The sequence below is a fragment of the Erpetoichthys calabaricus genome, chromosome 8, assembly GCF_900747795.2.
Source record: "Erpetoichthys calabaricus chromosome 8, fErpCal1.3, whole genome shotgun sequence".
Lineage (NCBI taxonomy): Eukaryota > Metazoa > Chordata > Cladistia > Polypteriformes > Polypteridae > Erpetoichthys > Erpetoichthys calabaricus.
This window is the reverse complement of record NC_041401.2, coordinates 100529265-100541337: the sequence shown is the minus strand read 5'-3', so window position 1 is coordinate 100541337 and position 12073 is coordinate 100529265. Positions and strand designations below refer to the sequence as shown.

General features: G+C 40.1%; 1 protein-coding gene across 3 annotated transcripts in view; it reads right to left on the bottom strand.

Annotated features, from left to right (window-relative positions):
- Positions 1-12073, bottom strand: part of LOC114655879 (SH2B adapter protein 2) — a 78567-nt gene that overhangs the window by 15005 nt on the left and 51489 nt on the right. The window lies entirely within an intron of this gene.

The following is a 12073-nucleotide window of genomic DNA, read 5'->3' as shown; positions in this document are numbered from 1 at the left end:
TGCATGATATTTAGGTCTCAGTGGTCCTTCTGACTTTGTTTCTTCTCGAGGGCTCAACACCAGGTAATACAGTGGTGTAATTCTGAAGTGTTTGGTTATGTGTGGGAATATCCGAAATAAATGGCGTCAAATCCATGTAACTCAAACCTATGGGAAAAAAGACAACTGGCACTTCAACAGCCCTGTATTTATGGAGGGTAGAGTATTTATCTTTTCAAACACAACCCAGTACACCTGAAATGTCGAATTTATAACATTCATGTTCCCTTTTGTGGATGCACACTGACAGCCTTATTGTAGATCATTTAAATCAAAGACACCAGTTGTTATTTTACATTAACAGGGTCACTCTCAATGACTCTCACTGAAGTCTGCTAGTTGGCACCATGATATACATTACATCTAATGCACAAATGGGAGAGAAGTAGATGTTCATCTTGGTCTGCTTTCTTTCTGCTTCTCAATTTCACTTCCATGGGAATAAAAATGATAGAATTTTCAACGAAAAAATAAATTGTAGATACAGAGATATGCCAAGGGTAAAGTGGCAGGCAAATGATTGCTTAAAAATATAGGTAAGAAACAATAAAACTTAAAATCATACACATAACATATATACAGATTTGTGTATATATATCCACCTTAATAAAATGATACCTGTCTGTGTGTCTATCTGTGTATCTGTCCGGTTGCTATGTGTCTGTATTTCCAACGGATGGTGCATGACAAACATTGTTGGTAATGAAATGCGTTGCATTTGTCATTCCAATAGATGGCACATTACAAACATTAGCACGTTTATTATGAATGCCATACCAAATAGCATTTAACAGAAACATATGCATTGCATGGAGCACAGCAAACGTTAACACCGAGGTCTATGTTAATTGCTTAGATGGGTAGCACAGTTATGTATATATTATATATGTATCTCAGTACCTACTGTACTGGAGTTGTAGCAAAAATGATTAGACATTCATACGTTTTAATTGATTTGAGTTGGGGACAGGAATTCAAAAAGATGCAAGATATACTTTAGGAAATACTACATAAACTACTGGACTTGTAGATCAGAAAGAGGCACAATTTGTGAGTAGCAATGTTAGGTTTCTGTAACAGAAATGTGAAAAAGAGGTAATACATTTTTATTAATTAAAAGAAAGTATCAACTTATGTTTTCTTCTTTATTATTGACAAATTACCAATAAATAACATTAAGACACTTCTTAAAAACTGATTAAAGGTAACATGTGAATTAGGGCCTGAATTTCAATTTTTGGTAAGGAATCTTCCTCTTATGTGACTCCGGAGTGGCAGATTTGATATACCTGAGCGACAGTTCTAGCACAGGCTTTAGAAAGAGCGGTCATCACAGAATACTTATTTAACTTGACCCTGTATGCCTACAAAGTTAATTTGTCGATGTTTTTTTTCTGAACAACAAATAATACTTAATCATATAATGAAAAAACATAATATGAATGTCACAGAGACCAGTAAATACTGAGATTACTCAGGATACTTTATTTTACGACAACTTTAAAGGCTGATTTTGCAACTGGACTTTCTAAAATAGGCAAGTGTCCACAGGTATCTGCCATTTGCTGTTGTGAGAGTATGCTGGCATTTGAATATTCAGGAACAGTAATCTTATTAACGACATTCAATAAAAATAGTCTCTAGTTTCCCATCCATTATTTAAAAAATCCCAGAAATCAGTCTGTTGTTTGATTTTCAAGGTGTCGTCTTTCTTAGGTGATCAGATGTTAGTCATTAGTCCAGTAATTATGTCATCCATGAATAGGCCGTTATGTGCTTAGAATTGGGAACTAAATCTCTTCTACTCCCACACTGTCCTATATGTGCTACCATCACATTTTACTTGTTATTTTAATGAATATCCTACAAGCAGCACACATTCCGTGTTTGCTGGATCATTTTACCAGTTACTTTTACTGCAGTAGGAGTACTTTAAAGCTAATATCTCCATGAGACTGTGCTACTCCTAGCACACTAGTTACAGTCTCATTAGAAGAGTTAGCCTTCGTGTTTCCATGTCAGAGGAGCGTCATGAGCTCAGTTACTGAGTGTCTGGCTCCGGTGGAGCCTCTGAAACACAGACTCGTACATTTTATTTTGGAATGAATGTATTTTACTTAGGAGTTCACTACATTAGCATTGGAAGGGAGTCACAAGTATAGTGAGATACCTGGTATGAAAATGGTCTCAGTTTTAATTTGACACAACAGTAGATCCATTATAATCAGAGGATGAATCCAAATTGCTATGTATTAGTGTTCTTTTATTAGCCCTACAATCCTTTTGCTCTCATACCTAATTTACTCATTCACCTAACACATCATTTTTCTGAACTACAAAACACTTCAAGTGAAGAAGGGCCAAATTCACAGCAGGTCACATTATCACACCCTTACTCATAAAAACGTGATCTGGTCTTCAGCCAAGTCATTTAAACTAGTAACACATACAGAATGCAGACAACACAAAAGAGCTTCCCTTCAAGGGTTTATAAAGAGAGAGCCTGGATGCACTGCATCACTGAATTTTAATGTTTTGTGGTTTGAATATGAGACCGTAGGCGGCACGGTGGCACAGTGTGTAGCGCTGCTGTCTCGCAGTTAGGAGACCTGGGTTCACTTCTCGGGTCCTCCCTGCGTGGACTTTGCATGTTCTCCCCGTGTCTGCCTGGGTTTCCACCCACAGTCCAAAATTGTCCCTAGTGTGTGCTGGGTGTGTAGGTGTGTAGATGTGTGTGCCCTGCGGTGGGCTGGCGCCCTGCCTGGGATTTGTTCCTGCCTTGTGCCCTGTGTTGCCTGGGATTGGCTCCAGCAGTTCCTCATAACCCTGTGTTAGGATATAGTGGGATAATGGATAATGACTGACTGACTATGAGACCACCACTCCATGTTATGATTTGTGGTCTGCAGAATTCACATGCCTGCTTTAACTGACTGCATCCAAATTATGAACATTTCTCACTGTGTTTCCACATACAGCCAGGCTAAAACCTCTCTTGGTCGGCTGGATTACCACCCCACTGGACCACAAACCCAAGTCACATAAGTGGTGTCTGGAGCAAAAGGATGCTCAGTGTGGAGATATTAAACCTTCAATTTCATTTTTAATATTCAAATTGTAAAAATACTGAAATGTACTCTAAGTTAAGACCCACATGAGATAGAGACTGTAATCCCCTAAAGAGACCTCTACAAACATAGAAGGGAGCCATTATAAAACGTAACAGGGAACATTTTTTTCACTGTCAGCTCCAGACTGGCACACCATCTTTTGTCCTGTCCTCCATGCACACAGTGACACTTTCTGTCAATCAGTGCTTTTCCTTCATTTTGAATTTGTGCCCACAAAGTGCACTGCCGTCAGCATACCCTCATCATAGCACAATGCTTTTAAAATGAGCCTCTGACCATCAGTTGGGTTGAGCTTGGAGTCAAGAGAGGAGCAGATGCAAGAGCTCACCTTGTAAAAGACAGTGGAGACCAGAGAGAAGTAACGGAGGTGGGCGGGCGAGGAGAAGCAGAATGCTCTTTGAGGCACCTGAAGGCTAACTTTGTTACTGCAGGGTAGTTAGAGAGGTGTTGGTGTTCTCCCTTGTTCATGATGTGTTACCTTCTTATTTGCATCCCATTCTGTTTTCCTGTGTGTACCTCAATAAATCCTTTGGTTGACTGGACTCTGATCTCTCTTAGCTGTTGCTCTGGGTTTGCAAATGTGTCAAGAAAACATAAGCCATCCATGATTTTACAGGGCCAGACAGAGCTTACTAAGGACAGACACTTTATCTTTAACCTCTGCTACCTGCTTTAAGTAGTACAGAGTTCATCATTATCAGAACAACCAAACAACCAGAAGCACTACTATTATTGGATGCAGAAAAGAATTTAGATTTTTTTTTTTATTTTCCACATTGTGTAGGTTTGGGTTTGGCACAAAAATGAGAGTCTTCATAAAACTGCACTTTCAAATTCCAGATGGCTTCATTCAAACATTCATTTTTACCATTGCTGTCTAATGGCTTCTATTTTATCTGCATAAAAGTAAAATGTCTCAGGAACTCAGAACAAAGATTCTCCTTGTAAGCAGATGGAATGTTACTCTGTGGATCTGACCGCGACTGTTTACTTCATCATGTGTTTTATATATAGTAGATGCATTTATAACATATTTGAGGGAAGGTATACAATTTCATGGTTTTATGTAACATGGTTCCTTTCACCGTGCTACGCACATTTACATATCTGAGTGCCACAACTTTAGAAGACTTCCGCCATCAAACTCTGTGTCTAGAGAGCACTAAGCAGGGTCTTCTCAAGTACCTCAATAAACAGCTGTACTGTTAGGAAGAAGGAATGAGTTCCGAACGAGTATTATTCCAAAGAGGTGTGTTTATTTCAGTGTATTCTGTCTCTTTAACTTTTTGCCTTGCTTTAAGATCTGAATCCTCTTTTGATAAGGGCAATGTCCTTTACTTATTTGATATTAAAAAATGTTCCTTCAGAAACAGGACTGACACTTGAGTTATGTTCTATGAGTTCTCCATATCTCTCTGTCCATACCACAATAACTTACTGTGGAAATAGAGTCTTGTATTTCTTTCTCTTTTTTTCCAAATACCTCTATTTTTTGCCATAACCATTCCCAAAGCCCACTGGTTCATAACTTACTGAATATTTAATATTGGTGTAGGCAGCAGGTTCACTCTTCATCAGTACTGTTAGGTTAAGTTCACCCTTAGGCCAGGTTTATACTTCACACAACGCGACACATGCTGCAGTGGACGCTCCTGCTACACAAGCATTGTACTGTTTATACTTGTGCACATACTTTAAGTAAATCTGGAGGAATCCACCAGGTGGCAGTGCAAGATATCATCACGGTGAGAACAGGTTCGGCTTCACTGTGTTGTGAATTGCCTGGAACACCCATTAAACTCAGAGGACACATTACCGCAATATCTCTGAAAAGGGTGTTTAATGATTAAATCCATCAATCCAGAGATGTGTCCATTCCAGCAAGCATTGGGCACGAGTGAGAAACAATCCCTGGGCGGGGCATCAGCTCATCGCAAGGTGAATACAAGCACACACATACACGCTGGCGTCATTTTAGTGTCACCAAATCTGCATATCTTTGGAAGGAAACCAGAGAACAAGGTTGAAAACCCAGCAGGAAATCATGTACAGTAATCCCTCGCTATATCGCGCTTCGCCTTTCGCGGCTTCACTCCATCGCGGATTTTATATGTAAGCATATTTAAATATATATCGCGGATTTTTTGCTGGTTTGCGGATTTCTGCGGACAATGGGTTTTTTAATTTCTGGTACATGCTTCCTCAGTTGGTTTGCCCAGTTGATTTCATACAAGGGACGCTATTGGCAGATGGCTGAGAAGCTACCCAACTTACTTTTCTCTCTCTCTCTCTCGCGCTGACTTTCTCTGATCCTGATGTAGGGGGATTGAGCAGGGGAGCTGTTCGCACACCTAGACGATAAGGACACTCGTCTAAAAATGCTGAAAGATTATCTTCACGTTGCTACCTTCTGTGCAGCTGCTTCCTGAAACGACATGCTGCACGGTGCTTCGCATACTTAAAAGCTCGAAGGGCACGTATTGATTTTTGACTTTGTTTTTATCTGTCTCTCTCTCTCTCTCTCTCTCTTTGTCTGCTCCTGACGGAGGGGGTGTGAGCTGCCGCCTTCAACAGCTTTGTGCCGCGGTGCTTCGCATACTTAAAAGCCAAACAGCCCTATTGATTTGTTTGCTTTTCTCTATCTATGTGACATTCTGTGCTCCTGACACGCACTCCTTTGAAGAGGAAGATATGTTTGCATTCTTTTAATTGTGAGACAGAGCTGTCATCTCTGTCTTGTCATGGTGCACAGTTTAAACTTTTGAAAAAGAGAGAAATGTTTGTTTGCAGTGTTTGAATAACGTTCCTGTCTCTCTACAACCTCCTGTGTTTCTGCGCAAATCTGTGACCCAAGCATGACAATATAAAAATAACCATATAAACATATGGTTTCTACTTCGCGGATTTTCTTATTTCGCAGGTGGCTCTGGAACGCAACCCCCGCGATGGAGGAGGGATTACTGTAAACTCCAGACAGGGAATATCAGCGACATGATTCCCTGCAAAACAGCAGCGCTAACACTCCTCCACCGTATGTGTAATTTAACAGTATTCATTATTTAAACAAAGTTAATGATTTATCTGTAAAATGTAACATACATACTTTAATGCATTTCATCATGAAAGTGATATCAAGTATAAATCTAAGAATTCTAAATGTGCAGAGAGTTGGAATAGCATACATTTAATGTGCTCAGTGTGGCGATCTATTGCTGTTTGCCGCTGCTGTCAGGTCAGGAAGAAGCTCCAGAAAAAAAAAGACAGCACAAAACATAGTATGTGAGACTTTTAAAATGTATCGTGTCATTACGATCGGAAATATGTGACGCTTGATTATAAAAGCACCACGAAAGCATCTGTCAGCATTTTGCTTCACCACTTTGAACCATTCATCAAATATCGAAGCGCGCACACCGATCTCGTAGGATCCGCAAAGCGGCTTTCTGTCACATGTAGATAGTAACCAGAGACTCTGACGTCACATTCCAACTTTTAGCACACTGTGCCCCCCAACTTTTTGCTGGTACTGCAACTCGTGCACGTGTCGCGTTAATTTCTGAGGACCTGCTTAGAGGACGCGTCAAATGAATGCTGGGAATGCGTGGCAGCCATGACGCGTATGCGTTCTGAGCGTGAAGTATAAACGAGCCCTTAGAAGAAAAGCACATGTATTTCTCATTTCTGAAATATCTATCATTTACTTTCTAGTATAAGCATGATATTGGAACCCTTACAGACTTACAATGGAAATGATACTTGCTTCAAATATATTTTTTTTATTATTTGCAAATCAGAGATTTTGTTCACTATAACATATCTTGATTTCAAAAACATCTCCCTATGTCTAAATTATAGTTACTAAGATTAAACATTCTTGTCGAAAAAGAGTGATCTCAAAATCAAGTCAAGGCTTTCAAAACAGCTCCCCTTAGACGCAGTAAAGCAACAGACAATACAGCAGAGACTCCATCAATCGAAGGTCAACATGGCCTAGCACCTTTTAAGGTGGTACAGTCATAGCCAAAGGTTTTGAGAATGACACAAATATTCATTTTCACAAAGTTGCTGCCTCTGTTTTTATGATGGCAATTTGCATAGACTCCAGAATGTTATGAAGAGTGATCAGATGAAATGCAATTAATTGCAGAGTCCCTCTTTGCCATGAAAAGTAACTTAATCCCAAAAAACACATTTCCAATGCATTTCAGCCCTTCCACAAAAGGACCTGCTGACATCATTTCAGTGATCCTCTTGTTAACACAGGTGAGAGTGTTGATGAGGACAAGGCTGGAGATCACTCTGTCATGCTGATTGAGTTAGAATAGAGAGGTTCAATTGTGCTGAAGAAGGCTTCTGGGTACACAAGAAAGTCCAGCAAGTGCCAGGACTGTCTCCTATAGTTGCTTCAGCCGCGGGATCGGGGCACCACCAGTGTAGAGCTTGCTCAGGAATGGCAGCAGGCAGGTGTGAGTGCATCTGCACACACAGTGAGGTGAAGACTTTTGGAGGATGGCCAGGTGTCAAGATGGGCAGCAAAGAAGCCACTTCTCTCCAAGAAAAACATCAGGGACAGACTGATATTCTGCAAAAGGTACAGGGACTGGACTGATGAGGGGTAAAGTCATTTTCTCTGATGAATCCCCTTTCTGATTGTTTGGGGCATCCGGAAAAATGATTGTCCGCAGAAGAAAAGGTGAGTGTTACCATCAGTCCTGTGTCATGCCAACAGTAAAGCATCCTGAGACCATTCATATGTGGGGTTCAGCCAAGGGAGTGGGCTCACTCACAATTTTGCCAAAGAACACAGCCATGAATAAAGAATGGTACCAAAACATCCTCCAAGAGCAACTTCTCCCAACCATCCAAGAACAGTTGGGTGACAAACAATGCCTTTTTTAGCATGATGGAGCACCGTGCCATAAGGCAAAAGTGATAGCTAAGTGGCTTGGGGAACAAAACATAGAAATTTTGGATCCATGGCCAGGAAACTCACTGGTCCTTAATCCCATTGAGAACTTGTATTCAATCCTCAAGAGGCAGGTGGACAAACAAACAACCACACATTCTGAAAAACTCCAAGCATTGAATATGCAAGAATGTGCTGCCATCAGTCAGGATCTGGCCCAGAAGTTGATTGACAGCATGCCAGGGTGAATTGCAGAGGTCTTGAAAAAGAAGGACCAACAATGCAAATACAGTAATCCCTCACTTATCGCGGGAGATAGGTTCCAAGGCCGACCGCGATAACTGAATTTCCGCGAAGTAGGGACACTATATTTATTTAATTATTTAACGTGTATTTGGACGTTTTTAAACCCTCCCTGTATTGTTTACAACCCACCATTTACTCTATTAAAAACAGGGACAACTGCTAAGCAATATGAAATCGGTAGATAAGTTTACACTTACTGTATAGCGAAGTACACGTAGCAGCTTGTAGGCGGTCATGACGTCGTCGACCTTGTTGCAAAGATTCCTAAAGCAGATTCCATCCAGACTTGTACTGCCTTATCACGTCCACTTGCAACTCGTTTTGCACCCTGGTTAAAGGACACTGCGGCCGTAGATCTTATATGCTTTTCCTCCTTTTTAAATAAAAAGAATCGATGTCCTGCAGCGGTGTAGCTGTTCCCTTCCTTCAACATATCCAAAACTTTGACCTTTTCTGCAATCATTTGCATCTTCTGTTGGTGCTTGGACATGGCCCCTGAAGCATTAGCACGTTAATGATGAATGAGTGAGATAAGACTTCCTGGTTAATGCAACACTCCGTCGCTGAGCCAATCAGCAGCACACAGGAACTTAACTGCGTGCTCTGATTGGGTAGCTTCTCAGCCATCCGCCAATAGCATCTCTTGTATGAAGTCAACTGGGCAAACCAACTGAGGAAGCAAGTAAAAAGACCCATTGTCTGCAGAAACCCGCGAAGCAGCGAAAAATCCACGTTATGAATTTAGATATGCTTACATATAAAATCCGCAAAGTCGTGAATCCGCAAAAAGTGAACCGCGAAGTAGCGAGGGATTACTGTATTGACTCTTTGCAAAAACTTAATGTAATTGTCAATAAAAGCCTTTGAATTTCATGAAATGCTTGTAATTATACTTCAGTATACCATAGAAACATCTGACAAAAACACTGAAGCAGCAAACCTTGTGAAAACCAATACTTGTGTCACTGTCAAAACTTTTGGCCACAACTATATGCCATGTACACTATATTCATGTCTCCAAGTATGAACCCTGTGTGTTTTCACTTTAGTGTCTCAATAAACATGTAATCACCTACTGCTCTTGTTAGATTTATCTTGAACGTAAACCCATCTTCAAAGATACGTCCAGCATATCTGTTACCCTGCAGACTTGCCAGCTGATTTTACACACCTGGAAGAATCCTATACCATCCACAATGGCTGAAGGACAGGCTAAATGAACTTAAATTAGAAAAACAAAATCTAATCAATGGAGGCCAGTCTAGTTATACAGCTCTGGATTCAGCTTTTTATTTTCAGTCACCAAAGTAATTATAGATTTTAAAACATTAGAAACATTCAGACTAGAACATGTCATTCAGCCCAACAAAGCAAGCCAGTCCTATCCACTTAATTCTTCTAAAATTATATCAAGTTAGGTTTTGCAAGTCCCTAAAGTCCTACTGTCTACCAATCTACTTAGTAGCTTACTCTATGTGTCCATGGTTCTCTGTGTGAAGACAAACTCTTAACTCTTTGCTTGTGCGAAGTTTACCCTTAACAAGTTTCCAACTGTGTCTCCATGTTCTTGTCACCATAAAAAAACTCATTTTAAAATAACAGTCTCATTCCACTGTACACTTATGATTTTAAACACTTCAATCATGTCACCTCTTAATCTTCTTTTGCTTAAACTGTATAGGCTCAGCTCTTTCAATTTTTCCTCATAATTCATCCCCTGTAGCCCTGGAATCAGTCTAGTTGCTATTCTCTGGACCTTTTCTAGTGCTGCTATGTCCTTTTTTTGTAGCCTGGAGACCAAAACTGCACACAGTACTCAAGATGAGGCCTCACCAGTGCATTATAAAGGTTGAGCATAACCTCCTGTGACTTGTACTCCACACATCGTGCTATATAACCGAACATTCTGTTAGCCTTCTTAATGGCTTCTGAACACTGTCGGGAAGTCGATAGCTTAGAGTCCACTATGACTCCTAAATCCTTCTCATAAGGTGTACTCTCGATTTTCCATTTTCCATTGTGTATTCAGACCTAACATTTTTACTTCCTATGTGTAATACTTTACATTTACTGACATTAAATTTCATCTGCCACAAATCTGCCCAAGCCTGTAAGCTATCCAAGTCCTTCTGTAATGATATAATGGATTCCAAATTATCTGCTAATCCACCTGTCTTCGATATCATCAGCAAACTTAACCAGTGTGTTATTATAGTTATACCATACTGCCGACTTGAACATCACATCAAGGGATCATTTTCCTGCAGATCATCTAATGTAGTCTACCTAATTTTCTGCATGAAATGTCCTGACACTGCACTCTATGTGGGAGAAACTGGACAAACACTCCGCCAGAGAATGAATTTACACAGGTTCCACATTAAACATGGCCACACAGATGTTCCTGTGGCGGCCCACTTCAACAGCAATGGACACTGTGAGAAGGACTTTAAAGTCACAGTGCTTATGGGCAACTTCAAAACACAGCAAGAGAGAAAAGAATGGGAAGTTAAACTCATGCTAAAATTTAATACTTTACAACATGGATTGAATAAAGACAAGAGTTTTATGGCCAGATATAAGGATTGTTTACATCTGTCAGAATGACAGACAACCTGTCTACAGATCCACATTGTTTTGAAAAAACTCATTTCAAACTTCAAAAGACATTGTTGGACAGTTATCTTATCCAGAGATCTTGACAATACATTGTTCTTTTCTCTCTTGTTAAATTAACCCTAGCCTGAATGAATCTATTAATTTTTTACATTCAAAATTTCTCATTTAAATATTTACCAATGTTGTTTCTTGTCCTAGAGTGTGTATATAAACATAGGAAACTCCAGTTTCTGTATTACATCTTGCCTGAAGAAGGGGTCTGAGTTGCCTCGAAAGCTTGCATATTGTAATCTTTTTAGTTAGCCAATAAAAGGTGTCATTTTGCTTGACTTTTCTCTACATTCATAATGGCTAACATGGTACAACACCCTAGTACTACAGTGTGTTATTTATATTCCTATGTAAATTATTTATATATATAAAAAATAGCAGCGGCCCTAGCACTGACCCCTGTGAAACACCACTCTTAACATCAGCAAGTTCTCATGAGGTTCCTTGCACCATCACCCTCTGCTTCCTGTGTCTGAGCCAATTCTGCACCCATCTACAAACATCACCCTGAACTCCCACTTCTTTTATTTTGATGCCCAACCTCTCATGTGGCACTTTATCAAATGCTTTCTGAAAGTCCAGATAAATATCATAAGCTCCACTTTGATCATATCTTTTGTTGCTTCCTCATAAAATTCCAGCATGTTGGTAAAACACGACCTCCCTCTTCTGAACCCATGCTGACTGTTCCTAATAACTCCTGTTCTTGCCATGTGTTGTTCAATCTTATCCTTAAAAATTCCTTCCATTCATTTACTTGTGATGCATGTTAAGCTTACTGGCCTATAGTTGTCTGGACCTGCCTGGTCACCCTTTTTATATAACAGGATAATATTTGCCATTTTCCAGTCCTTCAGAATTTCCTCAAAGTGCACACTGACTTCCTAAAATATGCATAATTGTATAACAGAAGGGGTGGGGGGTGTAGCAAGACAGAGGGTCTGCTGCACTGTCAGAGGCACCCTGATGAGCCCTGGCACCACAAGCAGGTTTCCGTCCCTCCACTGGCTCAGAAGGATGC